The 26,958-nt window shown below is 41.9% G+C and overlaps 2 protein-coding genes across 7 annotated transcripts in view; one reads left to right on the forward strand and one right to left on the reverse strand.

Moving 5' to 3' along the window:
* Kdm3 (Lysine demethylase 3) overlaps nt 1–26,958 on the reverse strand; it is a 224,312-nt gene that overhangs the window by 116,502 nt on the left and 80,852 nt on the right. The gene's annotated exons all lie outside the window — the stretch shown is intronic.
* Nucleotides 21,925–26,958, forward strand: part of LOC139993592 (uncharacterized) — a 116,532-nt gene continuing 111,498 nt past the window's right edge. Inside the window, exon 1 of the mRNA XM_072015485.1 lies at nt 21,925–21,928. The gene's annotated coding sequence lies outside the window, so the exon portion shown is untranslated. The remainder of the gene's footprint in view (nt 21,929–26,958) is intronic.

Raw genomic sequence — 26,958 nt, forward strand, 5'->3', positions numbered from 1 at the left:
TTAATGCATCTCGTCGCACGTAACTCACGATCACGATCCACGAATAGTAAAAACGCAGAGAATGTCCCAATTGCTAATAAGCAGTAATTTTATTCGACTTGCCTGGCACGATACCCGTTGCACGGTGAGTGGCGCTATACGCGAGAACGACGCATCGCGTGTTCACGTCATCGTCGACTACAATGCCATTATATTTTCGTGTTGGAATTTAATTAGAAGCTGACGTGTAGGAAAATATACCGCGGCGGTATGCGTTCTGGGTATCAAAAAGTGTGGATCAGGCTGGTTTACTTTCTGCACGATAAGGTAGTTGTGACTCATTGCCGACTATCAAGTACAGCGGGGTAAAGTTTGCGGTGACTTGTCCCGGAAAACCGATATCTAAAGCTAGACCATGTTCTTTTCCTCGAGAAGGTTCAACATTTTTCGCGGTGCACAGGTAAATGAATCAACCTGTCACGCTTTTCTGCAAGGCGAACGGCAGGCTTTTATATTCGTGGGAGAGAAAAAGGTGCGGAAGGTTACCCGCGAATTTTTTCTCCCGGCGCAAAAAATTATCCAGCTTCTCCCTCCGCCACGATATTCTGTCTCGACACTTTTTTATCCGTTTCGATCCTCTTTGCTTCTCCCTTCTTCCTTCGCAGCGTCAATGGTTTGACCAGGGCATCGTCTGTACGTTCCATGGTGCTCGCGTTTGAAAGGAAGCACGTTGGAAGAAAGAGGATGAAGTTTCATTTAATTAGGAAAGGTAAACATTTACCACGGACTTACTCGCTCGCTATTGTTATTTCTCCTATCTCTCGGCTTTCTCGAGAATCGACCGTGAAACCTGGCCTGCTCATTCTGAGAGCTTTTTGTTTGCAGAATACCTGCGCAAGCCTGTACCCTACCTGCCCGATACAGACGCGGATCTCGAATCTTTAAAACCCAGCAGAAATTAGTTCCACAGGGGTTAATCCCTTTAAAGCTCAACCTGTCTCGCATAGCCATCTATCGATATGGTTTTATCAACGAATTAATTAGTTATTGAAGTAAGCAATTTTAGTATCGATAATAGTACTTTGAGACGCTAAATCTACAGCTTAGACTTATCACACATACTTTCCATTAGGTTATATTGGTACGTAATAATGTGAAATTCCTTCAACTTTAGTTGAAAACCAGATCTTGTTGCAGTTTTTAAATGTTGCATTAAAGTCTGACAGAAATAAGCTAGTAACGTTTCTATACTAATGCAGAATTATTTTTTCTTTTTTTTGTGTCTACAAGGAAGAAACAGTTTACTCAGCAATTTCACTAAAAAAAGATTAACTATCTTTCAATTTACCGTTTCAATGGAAATAAATGTGAGCGCCAAGCGGTTAATAAGATGCTATACCGCGACTTTCTCCTGGAAAACTGCTAGCGGATAAACCCACGCGCTTCTCCCATGTATTTCTATCTATCAGCCGATCAAATGACAAAGTTTCGTCTAACGGTGAAACCCAGACTAACTAGAGAGGAAAATTTAGCTGCATTGAGTTATCGTAAGCATGATTTACGTACGTTTCAATTCGATAGCGATGCACACGTGCCAATAACGGAGCGAAACGTAGCGCATGCATTACATATTCATATGGTTGAAGCCGATTGCATCGCGGATAGCATTGCGCAAGCATCGCGTCTAAAAGGAACGTTTAAACGGTCTGATGTTCATTCCCATAGAGACGAGTTGCACAAAGCGGCATATACGCAAGAACAAGAATACTGCTTATATCTGGTGTATCTGGCTAATAAGTATGCCGTCTGTCCTTGAAAATATACTTTCGAGTTCAAGGTTTTGCCTCGATGAACATTCGTATCGAACTACACGAAATTCGACCAACTTCCATATTTCAGCAGTCGTGGTCGACTGGACACTTCAGAACGAGTTGCTCGAAAGCTCCTTCGAATCACGGAAGATATTCCAGCATTTTGAAAATAACATACTGCCGCAGGTAAAAAGCGATTATGTAGGTGTTTAACGATAAACAACGTTTTATAGAAATATTAAGATTTCCCTTTGGAGAGCGAGCTCCGCTAGGAATTATTGCCGCGACGAGGCAAACAAATAAATTTTCCCACGAAGTGGCGTTGTAGCTTTGGCAGCTGTTTTTATTCGAACGCGTACATTCCAAGGGAGAAAAAAAGATACACGTCTGCGGTCCGGGAGCTCGACGATTCAGAAATGCAGCCGTGAGGGAGAGTAGAATCTATCTTGTGCTCTGTCGCTAAAAATAAACTTTGTGACTAAAAAGTATACTGGAGTTCTATTTCGCTGAACTACGTTTTTCAGTGTTCGCCTATGTGAACTGAAATATGGAAGCCACTTGTCCAAACGAGAAGAATCTAACCATATTGCAATGCTTCTGCAACGAGTTTAGATAAATAGAGTTATTATTACGTAATAAAGACACCGAGAAATGATATTTTTATGATGAAGAAATTATAGGCTACCAATACGCTATAAAAGAGAAACATCAGGCAGAAGCAAATTTCGAAATAGTAATTAACGCGATTAGCAAAAGAATGGCGCTGTTCTGCCTAAATTGGCGCTGAAAGTAATCACCGAGCTTCGTTGGCAAAAAAGCAAATCAATTAGAAGGTGGACGAAATTGAGCGGCACGCTTTTAACTCTTCAGAGACGAGACTGTAGAGAGCCGAAATTGATCTTGGCGGAGGCGCCACTCTAAATGGAGAGTAACGGCCATATACCGGACTTATGGCTTCCTCTGACTCTTCCTTTAAACCATCCGCTATCCTTTCCCGCGGACCTGTACCTAACTGAACGCCGCATAAGGATTCAGGCCAGGCTTGGCCATAAATCGAGGATAACGACTGCACGGTGTACGCGCGGCGAATACCGCCATTAAATGGCAAGAGAGCGCGAGCTGGCTCGTGTTCCGCAATTATTTCGTCGAAGGACGACCGCTTCTGGGTTCCCCGGGGGTCCTCGTTCCGTCTCGCGCGAATGTGTGAGACGCTGCACGATCGAATACTCGCGCGCAACACTCGCCTTCTCTTCTCTCCTCTGCTCTTCTACGTATGACCCAGGGACGTGCAGGATTTCGAGTTCTCGACCGGAGGAAAAAAAACCTATACGAATGCCTATCCCAAGCCAAACCGGCTTCGAGAAGTTAATGTCTTTATAAGAAAACGACCGTTGATCGACCAATTACGGGATACTGGATAATTACTTTCGCGAATCGATGCAACTTGTCCCGTGAATCGAGCTGTAAGCGTAATGGACTTAACGAACGAGCGTCTACTGCGAATTAGAGCAATTATTTCAGTCTCGATATAGTTACGATATTTCAACTTTGTTACAATTTTTTGCTTTTCGAATATTTATTTATTTATAACCTAAAATAAATCTGGTAACCCCTACACAACGTGAACTCGTTTTTATCGTAGACGTTTTAAACGTCCGCGGTATAAAGATCGTCCTATCGTCGACATTTGGAATTCCATTTTTGGAATTTAAACGGAGCCGCTTAAAGGGCCAGCTATCCTCGCCGTGTTTAAATTCCAAACACCACCTGCTGCTCTTCCCGTTCCTTTGCTCGCGGCTCAACTTAGGGTGTAGGAGAACACTATGCGTGTGTGTGTATACGTGTAGGCGTGTGTTGATTTTACTTCGAGTCCCTGGGCTGTTTTTATTTCGTGCTTCACCGGGCACGTGATCTTAATTCGAGCTCAAAGCACTGCAGGTTAATTTGGTAACAATCGAAAGTCGATCGAATGCGATTAGAGTCGACGTATTACTTGAATCGCGATAGTCCACAAAACACCAGACAGGTATACCGTTACTCTCTGCAATGTGTACGCAGCACCTGTTCCAAACGACGTGACCCAATGGAAAGTAAGAACATCCGTGTAATAACGGGTTACTCGAATTTTAGAGATAGTGTGACTCGATTTAATTATATATATATATATATATATATATTGCGTGCGTTATATAAAACAATAAAAAATTTCATTAACGCTGTAACGAGATATCAGTGTGAGGATTATATTGATAAAACCAATCTAAAAGTACATATAAAACTTACAACACGTTTACTGCAAACATAAGCCTGATAAGAGATTGATATACGTTATTTGAATATTCGTGTGATTTCTGCGAAATAGGCATTTATTCACACTAAATATCTTGTAGTTTCTATATATATTCTCAAATTTATTTCAAACTTTACCAATACAACCACGATAGTTAAAACTTACTAATAGTTCTAATGGAATTTTAATATATTTCGTGTAAGATACATACTACATACTTTTATAGGCCACTGTGTACAAAACAAATTAGCATTTTGATGCTTTCGAAACGCAGACACTTTTACAAAACTGCAAAGAACACGATACGCGTTTACGAAGAAAAGCGATCAAATATACGTATAATAAATTCCGCGAGATAATGTCGAAGGATACAAATTCGCTAATAATTGAAAACAATCATGGCGGAGGGTTTTTTAACGCCAACAGGAACTTGTCACTTGTTTCCTCGCTGGCAATCTTTCAAGGGCTTCGCGTTGACTTTAATCGGATCGAACGGCACTAAGAGTTTGTGCAGCACATTACCTAAGAATCCAGACCTAGGTTTTCAGTCGAAGGTAATCCCTTTTAGTCGCAGTAATCATCACGTCACAAAATACGGTTGCTTCCACTTAGCACAATCTCGACAGCGTTGATGCACGTTCGACGGAAATTCACACGGCATTTGCTCTAACACACCGGTTGTATTCGATCGCATCCGATCTAATTCACCAAATGTCACCAAATTCATCAAATTATTTCAATCAATCGTACAGAAAATAGTTTTAAGAAGGAAGAAACGAGCAACACATCACACATCACACGGCAATTCCGATTTTCGAGAAACTCCAGAAGGTTCGCGCGTATCTGCGAGCGCGCACGAAGATTTCCGAAGATCAACGCACGACTACGATCACTTCCGAAGATTTCCGAGCGAGCTCGTTTTGCATCGCCGCGCACACAGCCAGCACTTGAAATTCGTATATTTAAGCGAATTCTTGAACCGTTTCCGAGGCGGTATTTTATCGGTTCGTTTATGCTTCGCGTCTGCCTTTCATCGTTACATTTGTGTGAATCTCCTCTTCCCAACTTTCTGTTATGCCGAAGTAGCGGCGTTGTCCAAACAATCCATGAACCGTTTCATTGTAACGAAGTGGAACCGCTGAGAGAATCGAAAATAATATAACAACATTTTGCTAGATAACAAACACCGTGGAATTTCTACGTCAGGGATTAGAATACACTACATCGTGAGTTTACGTTCCCGAGCATTCCAAAGTATTCGTATTTACAATACGCTACGCGATTAACGAGAAACCGTTCCGCGAGAAGCACTCGCCTCGGCTGACGATAGATCGAGATAGGGCAACGCGACGAGAATAGTTCTAAGGTAAAGTTCGGGCGTTCCTGGAGGTCAATGATCTTCGTTTCTGTCGCGTCTTTTCGGCGTGTTTCGCTAAACCAGGACGCGACGCCGATGGAAAGAAAGGGAAAGACGAAGGCGCACGGGAAGAATCGCGTGGAGAACTGGAAGCGGCGAACCGGATTCCAGTGTGCCACGAGTCTCTGTTTGCTTCTGCGCAAGAATTTGTGCGCAACTACGGTCGCACGAACGAATGCCTCGCCGAAGATTGATCACAGACAGAATCTCTTCGTCTTTTTTCCCCCTTCGTGCTTGATTAATCCTTTCTCGTATGAAATCACGACGCGGTAACAAGTGGGAAATAAATGGAAAATATCCGTTCGAATCGATTTCATGGGAAATTTATGTGTTTCTACGTCTTCTTATAGCGTCTGGTTAAGATATACGCGGCATTAAAATACCGATTAAATCTGCTGAATAAAATTCAGTCGATTCGATTGAATCATATCGAAACTGTTGAATGAGAATAAAGAATTTGAAATGCGATTAATCGTCACTTTGAACGCGAGGAAGATTATTCTATCTCTGTTTATATTCCATTCAAAGAGAAAGATAACAATAATAATGCAGGCGGTAATTCTTCAGGCTATGAGAAATTGAACGAAAATTCATGGCTTCGATCGAAGAATTCCATTACATATTTAAACGGTATTTCGAAGCGAACCAATTCACTGGCACGTTACTTAATCTGCAAACCTTTTACATTTATTCTTCTTTTATCACCGACTTTGCCAACTTTCTACCTTAGATACGAACGTTGGTTTACTCGATCAAAGAATTATTTCTGGCTGCGTGAAAACTAAAAGAAGAGCATATTAACCAGCGATACGATCGCAACAAGTGTTTCTATGACATCTAATTCCCCGTTTTAAACGAAATCGCAAAACAATTACCAGAAGCACCAATCAATTCTGACCGATCGGTGAATTCGTCCCGACCCCTGTTAAACGATACTCTGAAACCAATAGGAATGATTCAGTGACGAAATTGCAGGACTAGCAGCAGCCTGTCCCGTAATTGCTATCCTAATTGAACTGCGTGCTGGTTTTGCGATATCCGATGCGGTATTGGATGCCTCGTAACGCTGTAACCCTGTAACACCAAATCGATACCGTAAGCTTTGCGAGCTACGCTGGAATGAGATACGCTGGTTTGCACGGCACGGGTGGTCGGATAAGAGGTATCCGTTATCGTGCTTTTTACGGATTCAACTTTGCGCCAAGACGCTCAAACCACGAGCGATCTTCTATTAAACGTGATATCGTGGTTTCAGTACCGCAGCTGCTTTATATAGGTCAGTCGCGCGTTTATTATCATTAGAGACACAGGTACGGATACTGCGTGAGATTGTGGCTTCTAACGCGTGAAATATTAAATACGATGGTGTATCACCGATCTACGCAACTAAACATAATTTTCATTGCAGCTAAGAGACATTCAGAAAACGATTATACTTCGCACAGATAGATCGATAGACAGATACCTTTCGCATTTTTCACAATTACCTAACTCCTTAATTTCTTATTGCTATTAGGCAGAGAAATCCTAGTGCATTTAGAGCGATGCATTTTTGCGACGCTACAGGGATATTTGGAGTTATAAACGTTAATTTTTTGCTCGTGTGCTATATCGACAACAAGATATCTCGTAAAAATTCGTAAAATCGGACGATGTTGGCACGTTTCGATTTTCATCGGAAACTCGATTTATCTCCTCGAACGAGTTCCTCGGAAAGTGGTAAAGGATGGCGAAGAAAGCAACGGCGATAAAACGTTTCACTGGTTATTACTCGTTCGCGTTACGCAACCGAGAAATTAACCTGGTTTTCGTGAAACGTTCCGTACTCTCGCCGCAACGAGGCAAGGGGAAAGAAACAAAGAAAAGAAAAAAAAAAAGCGCAGAAATCCTCGACACAGCATCTCCATCGTTCGCGTTAACGACTTGTAATGGCTGGTACGGTACACGGACCAGAGTGAATTTTTTTTCCCCTCGGACTTCGTGACCGGACATCACGGATGTGTTCATTTTGCTTTTATTCTGCCGGCAGGTACACGGATTCGGTGCATAGCGTTCGCGAGAAGCGTCCTCGTGTTTCAGCCGCGCGTAGAGCCGGTTTTTTTACGGCTGCCGCAGGCAACAGACCCGTTTTCGGCGAATCTGGTTGTAGCTTGTTTCTCTCCCTCGACCGGATTCAGAGACCGCCCACGATCCGATCGATCGTGATTCTGCGAGTGCGCTGCGAAACTGGCACCGACCAGATCCGGAGATCCTAGGGGAGAGACCGACACGCTGCTCGCTCCGTTTCCTCTCCCTTGTCCCTTCTCGACAACCGCAGCGAAAGAGAGAGAGCTTTAACGACCGTGGCCCGAATCGACCTTGCTCCCTCTCCTGTTATTTTCATCGCCGACCAGAAAATGTTCTCACGTACACCTCGCAGAGAAAAGTGTTCGTTCGTCCTGCAATTGCAACGAAATTGGACACTGAAAGACCGAGCGCTGCTTTTACAACGATTTCGTCGAAACTTTCAGATATATGGCAAACGCCAATGGTGGATCGTAGCGAGCTCTGCTATAGAAAAATCTAGTATATACGTGGTTCTAATGGAAAACTGTTGCCACGTTTATTAGCAAAGTACACGTCGAACCCACGACATTTTCTCAAGTGAAAGGAAAAATCCAATACGAAGATATACGTTAAATAATGGCGATTTCTTGGAGAAAAATCTGATAAGAAATACACTCTTTGTATTCGCTAGCGAACATAAATATCGGGTAATTAAGCGATTCGAAGCAAAATTTCATTAGAGGTTTCCTTGAGATTTCTCGTTTTTATAGCCGCCATTGCGTTACGCTCTTCAGGGTTGCGCGAGCACGAGATCTAATCTTCGCAGAGCGGTGGGTCGGAGGGGATTAGGTTTGTCGTGTCAGGGACTGAGAGCGTAAAGGGTAACCGAGTCAAAACAGAGAGAAGGGGAACATAAGAAACGAGGTTCTATCCTCGATGGAGCAAGATAACGGATGAACCGAGGCTTCTAAAAAATAGCACGGGTTACCGTATCAGCGTTCAAAGTATAGCGTGACATTATCGTCGTCGTTTAACCGTTTCCATTATGTGTCAAAGTGTCAAGTGTACAAAGAAAGCTCCAATTGCAATCGAGTCTGCAAAAAAACAGAATAGCTAACTGCACGTTTTTCAGTTCCATTATACAGATAACGTAATTAATATTCGATACTCATAATCGCATATTCTCAAACTCATATAAATCTGTTGTTAGAACGATAACGCGAATAGCACTGAATATTTTGCAAATTCTGCATATAATCAGCTTGGTATGTGAAGCACGAAGCAAGTATCCGAACGGAACAATTGTATCGTCTAATGGTGCTAGTCTTCTTCCCAGCTTTGCAAAGGAACGACCAGAGTAAGAAATATGGTAACGATCAGGATACATCCTCAGGGAGCTTTAGCTCGGAATAATCGTCGACCAGCGACGTCCCTATCGAACGACAGAGTCGAGAGGTAACTCTAAACCCTCCTCGGTCAGTGGAGTCAGCATACCTACTCAAGGTTAACACCCGTTTCGTCTTGAAATTCCATCCACGGCGAAATAGGTCCCCGCGCGCAGTGGACCAAGCAACCAGAGAAACAGAGATTAAAAGAGAACGAGAGAAGGACAGAGGAGGAAAAAAAGAAGCAGAAAGTGGAAAGAGCCGGTAGAGGGAACGAGATGGCGTTCTTCCTACGTCCTCGTGGCCCAGGAATTCTGGGTTAATGGCACCGCATTACGATCGCGTGACTTTAGTCAGATATCCGTGCCCGCGATCTGGATAGTAGTTGGTATCCACAGAGGGGATACAAGGAGACAAGGAGAGAGGGGAATGAGGAGAAAAATAACCGAGCCGCGTGTTCCAATCGATCGTAAATACATATAATGCAGGCACGGCCGAATGTCTCTATGAGAACGTTACGTGAGCGGGATTCGATCGGTCGATTTACAGGCCGGTTATACGACTGCAACATAGCGCGATCGAGTTTGGATAGAAACTCGCGTTCATCGTTTGCGATGCGTCTAAACGACAAGTAGTAACGTCACGTATTTTATCATAACGCACGAGAAACGCAATTTTCCAAAGAGGATTTCTGTTATCGTACGGAGATGGAAAAAATGGCACGAGGAACGTGAATGTGAGGATTGGGTATCTTCGAATGTAGCGTATCAGTAGAGCGAAGCGGTATCTCTTAATTTTCTATGGGCAAGCTTACTTTCGAATCTTTTGCGAACAAACCGAGTTGTTTGTGTCAACGTCTAATTCCTTTATTGCGTTATTCTACGTTCGCAAAATGTGATGAAACTTTGGGGATACTTGATGAAATCTCCACTATATTATGCGATAAGTTTTTAGGTCGAATGTTCAGAAGGTTTGTTTTAGGAAAAATAATAATAAATTTGAAGAAATACACGGGCGAAATTTCATTGGAGCGTGTAAACGACTCAATTTGCCAATGGAGGGTCAATTGTGCTGTCTGTAGTTTGTTCTTTCGCCTATACCAGTCTTCTTTCTTTAACGGTATTCGTATCTTTTGACAAAATTCTGAAACGATGAGAATTGAAACTCGCATTGGATTTGAAACTGCGATGGTGATATGAAAGTTTCTTGATCGTGTGACAAATCTATTTCCAGGGGAATTAGCGATGACACGCGGAACAAAGGGACTCCGAATCGACGTTGAAACGTTGGTCAATGACAGTCGGATGACGAGAACGAGACTAAAACGGAGGCGATCGGCGATTAATTATCTATTTCTCGCGACGAGGATCGACGTATCGATCCGATGATTCTCGATGAGCTGTGTGCTTGAAAGCTGTCAGGACATTTCCAAGTAGATTATTTCGAGTATCGGTTCGAATCGTCGCGGCGCTCTAAATTTGTCCAACACCATTCTGTCTGTCTCTATACACCGGGGAAATTAACGAATTACACTACCACCTGTCATTTCAAATTTTCTCTCTTATTTTTATACGTTTATATTTTCTTCCCTCGAAATATATAACTTCATTTATTTAATTATTTGTATCAGTTGCTCGTAAATTAAACTCTATAAATTGAAAAGCGTTAATATTAGGAAATTTATTTCCTCAAATTTGCCTTGCACTCTACGATTATTTATATCATTTATTTGTGATAAATCAGCTTTTCAAAGCAAGTTATTTATTTTCAAAGAATTTGAACGTTAATCACAAGCGGATAATGAAATTCTGAAATTTATTAAAACACGATCATCCAATATCAGACACCCTGTGGTGATCGTAAGCTTATATACACGTGTATATAATGTCGAATGTCTGAGATACTAAGATCTGACGAAGAATGTAGAGGATATTATACATCCCTAACCACCACCAACGCGTCAACGTCGAAAAATCCAATAAAGCTTTTTTTATAGAGTTATTGTTATTAATAATTCTAACCCCTTGCAATTATACAACATAGCATGTATATATATTTAGATATCGACTAATATGGTGATAAATTAAAATTCCTTTATCGATTCTCCATACAGGCCAACATATAATATTAATAAGAAGCGAATAAGCGGAGACTAAGAATGGTTAGTGAAAAGATATTAAGAGCATGTGCTGCCTAAGCACCCTCCACGTTCCTCTTGCATTTTAATGCACTCCACGTTCCGGTGACTTCGCAGGGGATATTCAAGATTATTGCCCTCGCTCCCTTTCTACGAGGAAGGACATTTGAGTCGGGTCGAGCTGTTCGGGATTGTGTTTCTCGCACGTGTGTACCAGACACGACCAGAACGTGTCTCCGAATAGCTTTCCCTTTGGATTCTTCAACGAACAATCGCTAATGCGACGACAACCCAGCGACAGCCATAAAGATCATGCGTGATTCAACGTTTCAACGTTATTATAGGGCTTTCCTGCACGATATATCGCTTTCTAGCTAACGATATCAGTGAATCGGCGAGTCATAGATTACAGGTTGATACTCATCTTTTTCGTAGTCTAAAAATGTTATCGTATGGAAGAGCATAATCACGCGACACGCGATTCGTGAACTTTTGGTATAAAATTTCATTGGATTCTGGGGCATCAAGATTTCCATGAAATCGATCGTCGATCGTGGGAGAATGTTCTTAGGTGGAAAGTTTAGGTTCTCTGAGTTTTCAGTAGGATGGCTCGCATCGAATAACAAAGGGTATAGAGCAACTGTTGTTTTGAAATGCACTTCAGATGCGTCTGGTTATACGAGTATACGTGCACTGGCAGGCTATTTGCGGAACAACAACAAACTTTTGTTTCCGTGGACAAGTAGAAACGCGGGCGTCGAGACGCCTTGAATCGAGAATTTCGTTTCTCTTTTTTCCTCGTTAGACTCTCGACGTGCCGGTACGTTTGTTCGCGCGAAAGGTGGCATAATAAACGGGAGGCAGGAAAATAACGCGCGAAGACCTGGTTTCACAGTCGAGTCTTCGACGAAGAATATTTTTCGCCGAACTGTTTGCGTTACTTCGATATCAATAGCTGTCGATAAAAAGAAAATACCAAGAAAAGTTTCAAACTGAAGAAAAATATGCTTTTGGATGATCCGTGTAACCTTTTTAAATTACGATTTCCTTTTATCATCTCCTTCTATGTGGCAGAAGCAAGAAAAACGCACTAGAAACAGATATTTTAAACTGAGATCCTAAGTTTATTTTTATACTTTAACTTTATCGTGTTTAATTCGTGTAAAAAAAATCTTCAACTAAAAATAACTGCGACGATCTCTGGAAAACATTTCACGATCACCTCGGGCATTGCAACCCGAGATTTAACATGTTTATCCCTAAGAAACGGGCAGCGTTTCTAACTCGTAATCGTAGAAAACTCGAAGCAGCGAAATTAGTAGGTTCGAATAAGTCGCTAGCATTTCTCGAGAGCAAAACAGACATCTCGGCGAATGGTTCGATGAGAGCCCATCGATTGAACGAGCCTTTGCCTCGGGCCGAATTGCACGAGCTCTCTAAAAATGGAGAAGAGAAGAACAACGGCACCGAGGATCCTTCTGCATAGCTTTAATGGCCAGGCCTGTTACACATCGACCAGAAATCCTGCTTTATCCCTCCGGTTCGAGCAGTGGAAACAATTACGGTGCCTATTTAAAAACCGGTTTCTCTCCCCGCGTTTCGACCTTCGCCTTTTTCGTTCTTTGACGAGCCGTCCGACGCCACTTCACCGGCTTGAATCGCTGGAATCGAGGCAATAGAAAAAAAAGGCGAGAAATCGCACGAAGCTGCTAGGTAGGAACCGGAGACTGATCGCTTACCAAGCAGCTTTAAACGCGGACACGAAGAATTCGTAGAAAGCTCCGTCTTCTTTTCTTCTTCGCATAAATAACATTATATTGGCTTCTAACATAAATCCTTCTTCTTTTTACACATATATTATAATACATGCAAAAGTATTACATTGACCGGAAAGTGTCTTTCTTTTACAGACACATCTTTATACAAACATGAAACCTAATCTGTCAAACGTTGTGATTTTTATCTTGATAAAACAAAATGGATCATACGTAATTCGATAAAATAATATAAACGTTGTGCATCTATTATTTCCTTATAAAACGAAAGAAACTTTTCAGACGACTTAATACATTTCATTTTATGTTACAAGCCAGCAATATTCGAGCTATTTACAGACAACGCAAAGTGGTTTGATCTTTTCAAAAAGAGAGTTCGTTCCTCAAGATCAGCCTATCTGAGCACAAACAAAAACACAATCCTGATCTCTTGTATCTATCGGAAAAACATTCTGAGCTATATACTGCAAAGTTCCGTGTTGGAACACCCTGTATATATATCGCATAACGTATCCTTGAATGCCATAGTCGGCAGCGACATTAACCCGCGCGTAGTGCACACTGTATACGTATAAACGTATCAGCCAACACCAAATCCATAAATTGAAATTAACGCGCGACTGAATATGCAAGGAAGGACGCGACGTGCTGCATATTGATGCTGGCGAGGCGAGGAGGTCTCGTTTTCGACGCGAGATTTCATAATGGTGGTGAGAAAGAGAAGAAGTTTTGATCTCGTGAGCGTTCGCGTGCTTGCGCTCGCTGCTTAACGATGTAATTCGTGGTGGCCGATAACGACCACCCCTAACGCAACGCGCTGCTTCGAGTGCTGGCAATTAGGGTAATTGCATTCCGCGTAGAGGAACGTGGGTGAAAGAGGAAAACAGGCGAGCGTGGAGAAACGGGAGGAGGGAACGCGAAGCGATTTGCAAGTCAAACGGCTTCCCCCTCTTCCTTACAGCCAACTATATCCCTCCTCGGTGTGCATACCGAGCGGAAAAAGCACGGAAATTCCCTGGATAATCAGTGGAGTTTTGTAACAAGCCGTCGTGGCTTCGTCTCTTCTGAAAAAAAAACGCCTCCTTCCGATTACTTCCACTTGACGTCGTTAAGCAGACGAATGTCTGCTATGTGCAACATCTTACGGCATACGTCTCTGTGATTTCTTCCACTGTTCATAACTCGCACCTTGGTATATAATTGACTGTAACTTCATCAACTAATTGACCAAACATTCCTTCTTTTGATATCTTTGACAGCGGAGTTTACGTAGAATCAGAAAATATGTAGGAACTATTTATCACGTTGACCGCCACGACACCCGTATTCGGGTGACAGCAAAGTTTCCGGTAAGGCCGCGTCACCCGTATTCGGGTGACACATTTTTCACTACTTGCGAAGGATCGTCGTAGGTATTTGAAAAGATATTCTAGAGGAAATAATAAAACTACTGAATTGTTAGAAAAGTAATACGAAAATGGTTTATTAAAAAAATTATTTACTCGCATTACGAAAATATCGATGGGTGTACCTAGCAGAGAACTTGATATTGCGGCACGCGTGGCAATCAACGTGTCATAGGACCAATTTTAAACGTACCGAAACAATGAAACGATGAAGAATGTTGTGCATAGAAAAGTATCATTTAACCCTTTCGCTTCGACAGGCGACAACGACGAATCCTAAGTCCGGCACCCCATATATCCGACATCCAAATGATGTATATACAATATATACGATATCTGTAGTCAATAATATATTTTTTCGTTATGGGCAGAACATTTTCTGTTGATTTTATTGACATATTGGATTATTCACTTCTTAAAGTTACTCATTGTTGAAACAACATTAAAACGTTTCACATAATATATTTCAAATGATCGTATACTGTTTCATACTAAAAAATCTATTAAATCCATTGTCAGTGAAACGATATTTCATATACGCTTCTTACAAGAATTATTGTTATTTAAGACTTAAGAAAACGTATATACACCAACCACGCACACTGTGCGTATTTCTGGCGCGCGTTTCCGTTCAGTGACGATACTTCAGCGGACTGGACTATAGCTATAAAGCTATAAAGCTATAAAATTTACGTTAGAAATATTTTGCGTATTCGTGCATACTCCGAATTGCGAGTGGATTTCGACCGTGGTATTCTGTATGCGAATGTGAAACGCATAAGTACGTTGCAAGCATCGAGGTATCAACGGGTTACCATTTTCGCTGCTATAACGGCGAAATAACGGCGAGTGAAAACAACCATACGAGATTCGCAGATCCAGCGACCGTGTGATCGAAGTATGTGTATTTGGAACGTGAATGTATAGACTGAAGGCGCGTCTTAAAGAGAGATGAGCCGCTCGCGACACCATCAAGGTCGTCAACTCATCAGGCCTCATCGGGCCAAGCGATAAAAACGAGCTGTTTACGAGGGGGCCTGCTGATGCCATGACGAGGAGGATTAACAGACCCGGCCGTTAAAAGAAACGAAAGGGAGGAAAAGCGAGACGAGGAACGAGAAACATTAGTCGCAGACGTATTACGAAGCTTGGCAAGGTGCCAACCATTTAAGAATCCCGAAACCTGTTTCCGGCTGCATTGTGAACGCTTCTTCTTTCATCGAGGCTGAACGCTCGTGCACGGTACCGCTTTCTTTGTAACGGAACAAGAGCCGAAGAAAGGATCCCCGAGCCAAACACGGTAGTTGAATACAATTATCGAAATTGCTTTGCTCGGTCTTCGTTTTATACCCATTCTTTTCCACCACATCTGCCACCATTTTCAACGACAGATTTCATTCTTTCCTCACACGCTTTTATCCGGTGTGTTCGAATTATGTTACGTTACACGGTTTAATTAACCTCGAGAATAGTTAACGACAGGCGAATTACACGCAGCAGAGAAATTATTCGGTCGGAACACGGAAATTAAATATTCAGCTCGTAAGGAAGTTTTCATTGTAATTGTGTAATACCATTGCGATATAGGAAATTATGAACTTTCGTCTCGTAGATTACCAATTTTTCTTTCTAATATTACACACACGCGTTTCTTCGTTTCCCAACGAAGCGTTTTTTAATCAGCTCCTACGTTTCATTTTCGTCGCGTCGAATCTTTGCGATCGTACGAAAGTACGCGCTGTTAAATAATGCGAATTTCCATATAATAAATACAATAACGTGTGAATGGAAAACGCTAATAAAAAAAAAAAATCGAAATTGAAAAGAGATATTTAACATTTAGCATCGAATGAAAATATCGAACAATCGTATACAAATTATTTGTTAGCTCACAGTAAAATTGGGTTCGCGGTGAATTTGTCAAATCATGAAGAGAAATATTTGATAACAAAAGCAATCTTCTATTATTTAAACGATACAGTCGCATGCACATCGTTTAAATCCAACAACATATTTTCAATGCAACACCTTCCGCTTCTATTTAAAATCAAACTAGCCGGTGCATGGTATGATCGATCATCCCATAGGAAGAAAGAAAAATCCGTTCGGTACCTGTTACGGAGAACAGGTTCTCCTGTGCACTGACCTCTTCTCCTCGCAGGTACTTAAGGGAATAAAAGGCTCCCGCTGGAGTTGAACGATAGAAGGGACGGACGAGTTTTGCCAGCGCTTCGTCAACGTCGCCTTCAAACCTGTTTCAGACCTGCCTCCATGCCGATCTTTCGAAATCTGCGCAGACAACTTGTTTTTCGAAATGGAGAAAACCAGCAGGAACGATCGAAGATATCCATTGGAAAGGAAGATAGAGATATGATATAAATACAAAAAAGGGTATAAAAGTCAAAGTAAATATTTTTAACCTTTGAGTGTTCACTAAAATGACCAAACTATATTCTTTATGACTTGAACTTGAAACTGTATTCAATTTCTCTTAATCTTCTTAGTAATATTTTTTGTGCTAAGCAAAGTCTTTAGCGTTTTACGATGCTCCTTTTTTACCATTTTTCTTTTTCTTCAACCACTGTTTCTTCAGTCTTGTTTCACACAGATACGAACTTGCAGAAATATGCACGGTCTAATGTAATAATATGCAAAAGAAACTAATTCCACGGAAAAGGTCAACTAGCTAGATATCCGCACTGTAAACACACGAGACGTAGACTTTGTAGAAGGGGTAATACGAGCGTCGAGAGACTTTGGAGGAAGATAAGTGGAACGATGCGTAATTAGAATACGAGATAAGCGGTTGAGACATGTGGAAGCTCGATCATGTAGGTGAAAGTCAACGTGGCGGTGATACGAAACAGGAAATTGATATCCCGATAACATGGGGATTACGGGAAGAATAAAAATAGCAACAAGTAAAAAACCAGTAATCGAGACGCGAAAATCGCAAAGGAAAATTTTTCCTTCATATTTCCATATATTTCTGGCACATGTATGTGAAATTTCAAGTGATTTCGTAACGCAGACGCGAGCTATTTTTGCAATGCGATCGTCGGTCATCGCGTTACCCGGAAATCGACGATTTCGTTGCACGCTCGCGCTCGGACCGATAACCCTTGGGACTCGCGCTATTTACGGCAAGAAGGGGTTATCGCGACGATACGTTAGGTTCATCGCACCCCAGAACCTTTCAGTTCAGTCAGCTACGAGCATAAAGGAAAAAAAATCATACGATATTTTGTTCGTCCCCCTTGGTCTGCCGTAAAATCATAGGTCAGTCCATTGTGCGTTTCGTGTGCATCGTATCGTGTGCAGCGCTACTCGCAAAAGTATTCGAACAATTGATCATATCGGAGAAAATTTGTACGTTGAAATAATTTCATCGTGTTTCGACCGCAAAAACGCGATCACGAAAGTTTCTCGGTATAAATCGTCTGGACGATGAAATATAAATTTCGTAGACTAGAAACGAAGGCGGTTCTCTAAACGATACACAAGGTATGTACAACATGTTGAACTTCTTCTCATAAAAGTAACTTCTGCTTTATAAATAAGCTGTGCTTTATTGTGTCTATCGACGATACGAGACGTCTTATCGACTTCGGACTTTGACTGGCTATATTCTGTGCTTTATACGTTTTGCTCGGAGAAACGAGGACGTACGGCGACGAATAACGCGACGTGATTGCCGGTTTTATGAATTGCCGCGGCGATAAGATGGAAAATTACGACGTGGCTGAGCGGCGCGACGATAAAGCTTCTTGGAGAGCGGATCGTGGAAGCAGCGAGCTTGATTAATTGACGGAAAAATTGACGAAATAACTGTAGATAGTTGGAAACCGTTTGCGTGAGCGAATTAGTTACGCCAAAAGTTTCCACTTCGAGCTAGATGTAACTCGATTGTTGTTATTCGCCAACTACAGTGAACGTACGCAAGTGGAAATAGATGTATACAACTTACCAAAGCCGAAGGATAGTAACAGCCCTTAGGACAGGCAACGAAACATTGGATATTTACCTGAAACAAAAGCTCGGCGTTACTCAATTGTGGCATTCAGGCAAACAAAGGGGTCAGGTCGAATGGACCGACAAACATGCGGTTACTATGGTCAGTCAAACATTACCGACTGTACAAAAGCATCGGTGATTAGATATCTCGATCTGACCTCGGTCACGAATCAACCCTTTCATCGCTTGCTATAGGTGACTCGCCAGCACAGCTGTTACTCATACGCCCAAAAACAATGGTCAAATTGAAATATTATACGTTATAGGCTTACGAAAATATTTGAACACTTGTAGATACTTTTTACGAATGTATTCTACTGAATATTTCGAAATTTCATTAACGCTGTTACGAGACTCCAGCATCGCGATTATATTGCTAAAGTTTAACGTTTACTCAAAGTACACTGTCAACTCGTTTTTCGTCGAGTCTTTTCGTTAAGGTGTATAAAAATAAACTGCGAATAGTTGCGTCAATAGTTTTTACGTAAATTTATCAACTGTCGGATCGTTAAGAGGACGCAACAGAGATGTTCGAATATAAACTAAAATATTTTTGCCGCAACGTAGATGAGAGAAGCGACATTGGTCGAGCAATTACGAGTGAAAGTGATCGGTTAAAAAATTCTGCTCAATTTTTTCTCCTCCTTTGGAAGAAGTCCGACACGAAAGCACGTCGCCAGGTGCTTCTTTTGAGAACGCCAGGAAACCATTTGCGAGCGAACCGGTGTTCCACAGTCTTCAAGGCCTCCGCGAATCGTTTCATCCTGAATACCCTCTACTATCCTGCTCCTTTCTCTTTTAGTCCCCCTCGCACAGCCATTCGGAAATTACGGCTTTTACTTTTCTCACATTCGACCGCGAAATCCGAGGAATTTTCTTAAAATTTTCCTACAGTATATAGGCGCATATAATACTCTGGTCTATTATATAAGGAAACGCGATTTAACCTGTTTTCCTCTGTAGTCTATGTATGCAGGTTTCTTAATGAATTTTTAGCTCGATGTTTTCCAGGTAATTGACATCGGTGCGGAGTTTAAAGCGAAGCAATTAGGCGAATTGATATGCGGAGCTGTTATCGCGTGGTAATTTGCGCTAGGTGTTACGCAAGGAATAATTTGTTCAAGGTTGACCGTGAGTCACGCTATTAACATCGTAGATGTTCGTAATAAGACACAGCAAAAGGAAACTTGGTCGAAATTGCTTGTATAATTCGGACGTGATTTCCACGACAGGAACTTTTGTTGGAAAAATAACTGGAATCGATAACCAAAAAGAAAACTAATAAAAGTCTAGCGGGGCTTTAAGAGATTTTTCGCGGAACGATCCTTTCAAAAGGACGGTCGATAGCCGGAAAGTTTGGAAACTTTTAATGAAATTGTTACTAAAGTCGTTTGTGTGCTTTCAAAGTTCTAATTAACTCGAGCGAAAGTTGCTTGCAGCAATTTTTCAAACGATGCATGTACGAACGGTTTACAGGGGAAAATGCGCCTGACAACGAACGACCTCGATACAATTTTGCTCGATAATTATTCGCTCGGGCGAAATGAAAATTGAGAAAGTATCGAAAATTGTACAAACATGGCTCAATCTTACGCGAAAGCGGTCAAGGATTCGTTGGAAATAACGTTTGCTTGATCAGGCCGCTCGAATACCACGAATACTTGAATAAGTAAGAGTTTCAAAGGCGTGGGGCTCCAGATGTTTAAACACCTGTCGCGTCTCCGCTCTCTGTTTACCGCTATTTTTCACCGCCGAATCGTCGATTTGAAACTTGGCGCACGTTCCAACTTTGGATATCTACGTTTTCGCGCGATAGTAAAATGAATTTCGCAGTTACGCGGGTTAAATATCTTGATATTTCTCAGCGCGGAAAGTGTGGAAAACATAGCGACATTTCCTAGCGACTCGTTTCCGTGTTAGAAGTAACACAACGTGATTGAACACAGGACAATTTATAGTTTCGCTAAGAACGCGGATGACTGATATAAAAATCAACGCCACGTTTGGAAGCAACTAAATGTCACGATATTAATACGTTTGCTAAACAGAAAGAGTTAGCCTGAAAATAGCCACGAAAAATTGCCACACAAGGGCCACGAACGAAGGACGTTTCTCCGAATGTTCTTGAGATTCAAAATGTTAAATGAACTGACAAAACCGTGTAGATTTCGTGAAACAAGCATTAGCGCCAAATGGACCGTAAATTACACGCTGTAATACAAGCACTAATCCATAAAAGACACGATCGTGTTTATACGAACGTCGAAGAGGATTCGAAGAAAGAATAGAAAAAACATTCGTACCTCGAGCGAAAAACCAGAGGCGATAGGATAGGATTTCATGTTCGCGACGAGTGGACGAGGAGCAGCTGATTTTTTGCGGGCAAAAAAAGCCCATGTGTCCTCGCGATGCTGCTGGACAAGGACAGATAGGCGTATATAGAGGAAAGAAAAAGACGCACATAGACGGTCAAGCGACCCTCGTTCCTTCCTCCGCAGGAACGGGAAACAACCGGGGATGGCTCGGGTTTAACGGTCGTGACGCTCAATATGCGCTGCCGGAGACCACGGAGTCTGTTTTTTTGCCGTGCGCCAGCCAGCCTCTCCTCTCTCTTTCCTCTCTCCGCTGGTTTTTTCCTGTCTTTCTTCGCGGTATCGTTCCAACTCCGTGGAACACCGTCTCCCCCTCGACGAGTCGGCATTCTCGGGCCTATCTCGTTTACTCGTTCAACACGTCATTATCAAACCGGTTGCCGCCGCTGTTGCAGCTGCAATATCGTGCCAGGGTTCTCTCACGTTCTCCTCGCTCTCCTGCCACGTCTCATTGAGCGGAGCCTCGATGCTTTGGAAATCGATCTCCGTGACTCGATTCGGGCCGCTTTCTGAGGCCATCGAGCACATTTTTCCTCGAAACTGGAATAGAAACTTTTGATCGTGCAGATTGCAACGATTCGATTGCTGGTTTCCTTTTGGCGGATTTTATACGGAGGAACGTCATAAATTAATAGTGTACTTCCTCTGGTTGAGAGTATCTACGAAAAAAAAGGGAGAAGTAGGAATAGGACGTGGAGATGAAGCGTGTAATGATCCGACTCGAACGGAAGCGAATAATTATGTAGATCGTTAACGATATTGTGTCGCGAGGAATGGCAAAAACTTGGTTTCGTTTAAACTCGTTTCGCGTTATTATTACTGTTACTATTTGTAGCGTCAAGTTAACAGTTCCTCTATCTGTTGAAACGAGAATGATTTATCGAAGCGAAGATTAATAATGCCAGTGCGAGTGGAGAACTTGGAACGAAAATCGCGAAACATCGCAAATTCCCAATGCCTCGATTCTTTGCCCTCGCTGAAGAGATCGGAAGATGTTTGTAGATTTGTCAGGACGTCCGAAATGTAAAAATCCAGCTGCCAAAAGTGCGCGACGTTCTTAGGTTGGCAAACAAGGCCAAGGAGAAAATTTCAACTTGGTAATTCAAGAAGTGCCTCATAAATCAACTGTCACGGTTTTTCTTCTTCGGCGAAGAAGAAAAACGACTGGAGGAGCGGTCACTGGAGCAGCCAAGCGGGAGAAACGAAACGAGTCGAGAGGGGAAAAAAAACTGTAAAACGAGAGGAATCGTCGGAAGGCAAAGTATGTTTTAACGAAACACGATCTCGAAAGAATACCATTCGATCGGTATGCTTCTAGCGTTATCCACTTCAAGATATAACTGGTAAAATTGATGAAAAGTGCCGCTTTAAATTCCGTGACCGCGTATTCGGACGAGAAAAAGAACGAATCCATCGCGTGGCACAGAGAATTTGTAGAAGCGAGAGAAAAAGAGGAACTGGTTAAAATGTTCGGCGACAAATGTTTGCGGAGCGTGCCGCGCCGATATTCACGGAGATTCTGTGCCACTTTGTCCCTTTTTATCGGTGACGCTCTCCTGTTCCGATAACAAGAATCCTTGCCTTCTATTTAACGCCACGTAACACAAATGTACAAAGCCGATCGCTTATTAAATCGCTTTCAAGAAATGAGACGAAATTTGCATGGTTTAAAATCTAGTCTGAAATGCAAATATGGAACGGCCAAGATTGAAATTGAAATATTCTACGTTTTTACTTTTCCTCTAACCTTTTCAACTACAAGTTAAATATTCGGAAAACAACTGTATTGTATCGAATCGCGATAAAGCAACAATCGCATTATCAATTCGATTTCAATATCAAACAGCAAGAATGTGTCCTGTTGGTTACATTATCGGAAAAGCTTCCGATAAATATCACGGGTCAGCGATGACGTATGTGTTAAGCTATCGATGCACGCAGAGGCAGAAAAAGGTAAAGTCTATTCCGACGGATACTCAGTGGATTAGACGGTCATAACGAAGTAAAAGTTGTTGAACATTGTTCGACATGGACCTAGCGTGGAACGGTCGGTCTAACAAAGCTGAGCAGAAAAGGAAATAAAAGGGTGAGAAAACAGCGAGAAAAACAATCGCAGACCGTAAAGGAAAGACATGTTTGACACACCGTGGAAAGTGTCACGACAGGTTGATCCTGTTCGTCAGTTGTTTGCGTTCCAACGTGCCGCCTCGACTTATATTTTATGGCTCCATATCGATAAGACAGCTTCTTTAAACCATTTTATAAACGTCAAATTATCTGATTTTCCTGTCGGACGCGAAATTCCGATTTAAAGCTATTTCTAAAATTAACCTGTTCAAAACTTCTTTCTGTCCAAAATTGCAAGCCTATAGTCCGCAACTAGTAACTGGCCAATTTCCTGTACACCCTTTGACACTCGTCTCTTTGTCCTTGGATCCTCGCCGCAAAGCACGCGTACGGACAAAGCTACTTTTCACAATTAGAGCGACCAAAAGACCGAATTGCGAAATGGAACTCTATTAGGCGCGATCGAACTATGCAGCTAAATGCAGAGGGAGAGAGAGAGAGGAGGAATTAAATTCGATTTATGGGGAAATAAGTTGAGCCAGTTGCAGAATTTGGAGCACGATGGAGTAGCGAAGCGAGATTGGCGGTCAACCGCGGACGCTGAACCGGCGACTTCGATAATTCGCCGTTTACACCGTAATTTTGCTACGATCGAGCCACGAATTCAGTCTGGCTAAAACGGTTTCCTTCTATAAAGGTTAGCCGGAATTTAAACCGCGATATGTGAGAGCATAGAGGGCCAAGTTTAACCGAAGAAAGAGAACCAACGGAGAAGACTCGACTAATTATATAGCATAGCTGTAGGTATTCCTAGCTTTCCATTGTTCTTCGCGATACACGTTCCAGAATGAAATCATGCGAATCGAGCAGGCGGAAGTAGCCAGATACTTTTGGTGATATTTTTCAATCGAGCATCGATTGTTTATACTTCTGTATCGACTACAGAGATTATTGAATGATTATTAATCCTTTCCACTTCGAATTTTATTTCAATTTCGTTAGCAGCTGCTCCCAACGTTTTTGAGCGTTTTATCTGAAATTTACTTTGACTAAAAAATAAGACAATTTAAATAAATTAAAAATAAATCCACTTAAATACCAGTTTGATTCACACTATTGTATTTTGTAATTTTTAAGTGTATGATATATCTTGAGACAATTTCCAGCATGCGGTCCTCCTTTTCTTCTTTTCACAAGAAAAGGTGGACATGAAAGAATGTCGAGTGGAACTCGACAAAGGAGTTCCTGAGATAAAAACTGATGTCGAGTCACACTCGACATAGGAGTGCAAAGGGTTAAGTCACGAACGTTTACGCATTTGAGAAACGTGTTCAACTGTAAATATTTGTCGCTATATCCAGTTCCATTTATCCGAATCGTTTTACGATTAGAGATAGCATCTTTCACAACTTTTCTACAATATTTCACTTAGAATTTTCGCTAGGGGAAAACCCGCTGAAGAATCATTGGTTCGCTATTGTGACGCGAATCGTTTATTAAATCCATGTGTATAAAATACCACCACAAACGGATTTACCAATCTGTCTCCGTCATCCGAAAATTTGATCAGAATGACAAAGAGCCGTGACGCAATTTACGAGCGTCGAGTTGGATATTCGCGCACGAGCGCCTGGCAAATATAAGTGCGGAGGGAAGCGTCGTCATTCGGGGATGTTTGCGGGGTCGCGAGCAACCCCTTCCGATAAACACAGTCGCCCTCTCTCTCAATGAGCATCCTCCCTCTCTTCTACCCCTTCCCTAGTTCTCTATCCCAGAGGCGAAGCTCTCTCTCTCCCTCTCTTTCTCTGTCTGTCTGTCTCTCTTTCTCGTTCTTTTGTAGCCTCGCGTGGCAAGGCTGTGCGCGGTAGTTACAATGCACGAGGGGTTGGTTACCGGAAGAGGGAGGTTGTTTCGAGACGGCGTTATCGACCCGTTTTCCCAATCCCGTAGCTACCTTAAAGAGGATCCCTTGTAAATACGAGGCGGCGCCTTTAATGGCTCTGAGAACCTTCCACGAGACTATTTCTTTATTTCTTGTGCGCGATTCTGTCGCATTCTTGTTTTTGGAAAGGAATGCTTCGAATCTTTGTAGTCGTTATGTACAATATACTGGACGCACTGAGTTTTCCAGTAAAAAAAAGTTTGCAACTGTTCAACAGGATCATAAAAATACGGCGAATGCATAGCCATCAGCGGTGTAATTATTAATTACACGATTTATGATAAATTTGGAAAGTAAATGATTATTCATAACGAAGCAACGATGAAATAAAGTGTTTTCACCGTAGCTTTCGTTTGGTCGAGTGAAAAATGAGGTGGAAAGTAAGCAATTAATATCGGTAATGCCGGTCCGACAGAAATTACGATATTTTAATTTTCAGAACACAATGCGGAAACGCTCTCTGATTTCCTAGCAATGCGCCGCGCATTCTGTTATTAGTTAATTAATTGGTTGGCTATGTACGAGTTGGCTGGTCGGAGTCTGGCCGTGTGGAAAGAGAAAAATTCGAAACGCCGGTTGTAATTTATAAATGAAATTACACACAATGGAACAATTCGTATTGTTGCGCCCAAGGAATTATTTATTCTTCCCAACGGCCGATGCGATAAATGCATATTTAACTGGCGTGTCGAGGCGAAATTGTGTGCGAACGGCACCCGTTGCACAACCACCTTCCTTTGCCATCTTTCGTGAATAGCTTCTTGATCTTCTTCAACGAACAATGAGCGGTTTGTAACACTTTTGTTCATTGATGCCGGATACTTGCCATCCGAGAGTAAGCAGATAATGTATAATTTAAATCTCATTGTTCGCGCTTTGCTTTTCCCCGCGCTAAGCGTTAATACTATCGAGACATGTGTAATTTTCTATGCTACACTAAATTAGCCGCGTAGTAGTAATACACATATATAGCAAAACAGAAGAATAGAACTGTTCCGTTGGTTTGCGTTAAAGAAGATAGTGAAACAAAGAGAGTGCTAAGACGCGTGCAAATGTGTATCGACGAATATCTTGTGAATCACAAATCAAATAAATCTGAAACTATTTTGATATCAATTCCAAGTGTAATCTAAGTGTTACTATGCATTTATTTCGCCGATTAAAATCCACAATTCTCAACAAATAGATTTCACAGTCGTTCGGTGGTCGCAAAAATTCAACAAGTTCGTACCTGCAGCCTATAAAATCAGATTTTTCTACGACTATCACTGCGAAAGGGTTAACGATAGAAGATTGAACTTTTATTCTTCGAACGATCATAAAGATACGTGGAAGCATTGGAAACAAGGCGCAACTATTACTCAACGTTCTTCTATCGAAGCAAATCGCGACTTTCCCCAGTAGTAAATTCCACGAGTGCTGCTTCTAGAATCCAAGGCCAAGCCAACCAGAATGCTCGACCGCCGTTTACAACCCACAATTCACTGATTCATAGTTTATTATGTAGCTCTTGCAATCCTTGACTTCCTACGTGCAGTTTTCAGTTCTCGACGACCAAAGGATCTCAGCATGCAACTTCCTCTATCCATCTCGTTTGCCTCGATACTTTATTTATACGACTAGCAGGGATTCTCTGTCTCTGTACGAGGAACAGTGTACAACAATAGGCTGACTCACGCCGATCCCGACAATTAGGACAGGCCTTTTCTACGTCCTGCGCGAGCTTTTCTGTCTAGACTGGTCGATAGGTCGCGTACTCGTGTGGGTGAGCAGAAACATCCCACACAATGGAATTTTGTTTTTTGTCTCGTGTCTCCTTATATTCTTGAATTCTTTGAGCCAACTACACGGGTTCCTTAGACTGTGAGAAGAACGTGGGCTGTTTGAAGGTTGTAACATCGTGAAGACTGCGAAATATATTCGGACAGCTTTATCCCTCGATCTTTTCTGTTTTTAGAATTTCTGTACTTAAATATAGCGTATTGTATAGCGAGAATCTATATTCGACGCGACAGAATTTAATCCACGCGTTCTTAGCAATTTCAAGGGGAAGAAAATCATCGTTCCACGGATTTACCTGCTTTTAGATAAAATTATTGTTGCGTGGAAAGAATTTTAAACGAGAACAGCGCCAAGAGAAAGAGAGAAGCGGAGTACGTGGGACGAATTAGACAGGCCAGAATAATGCAATTTGTGTGAAATTATCGCAGAAATAATGAATTAATTATACGCCGTTCATACAGCAACGACTTCCGGCATATTTTATAGCGCACCCATTTTAACCCGCGACTCGTGCATATTCGGAAGTAAATAAATT

Source organism: Bombus fervidus, chromosome 13 (genome assembly GCF_041682495.2).
Source record: "Bombus fervidus isolate BK054 chromosome 13, iyBomFerv1, whole genome shotgun sequence".
Taxonomy (NCBI): domain Eukaryota; kingdom Metazoa; phylum Arthropoda; class Insecta; order Hymenoptera; family Apidae; genus Bombus; species Bombus fervidus.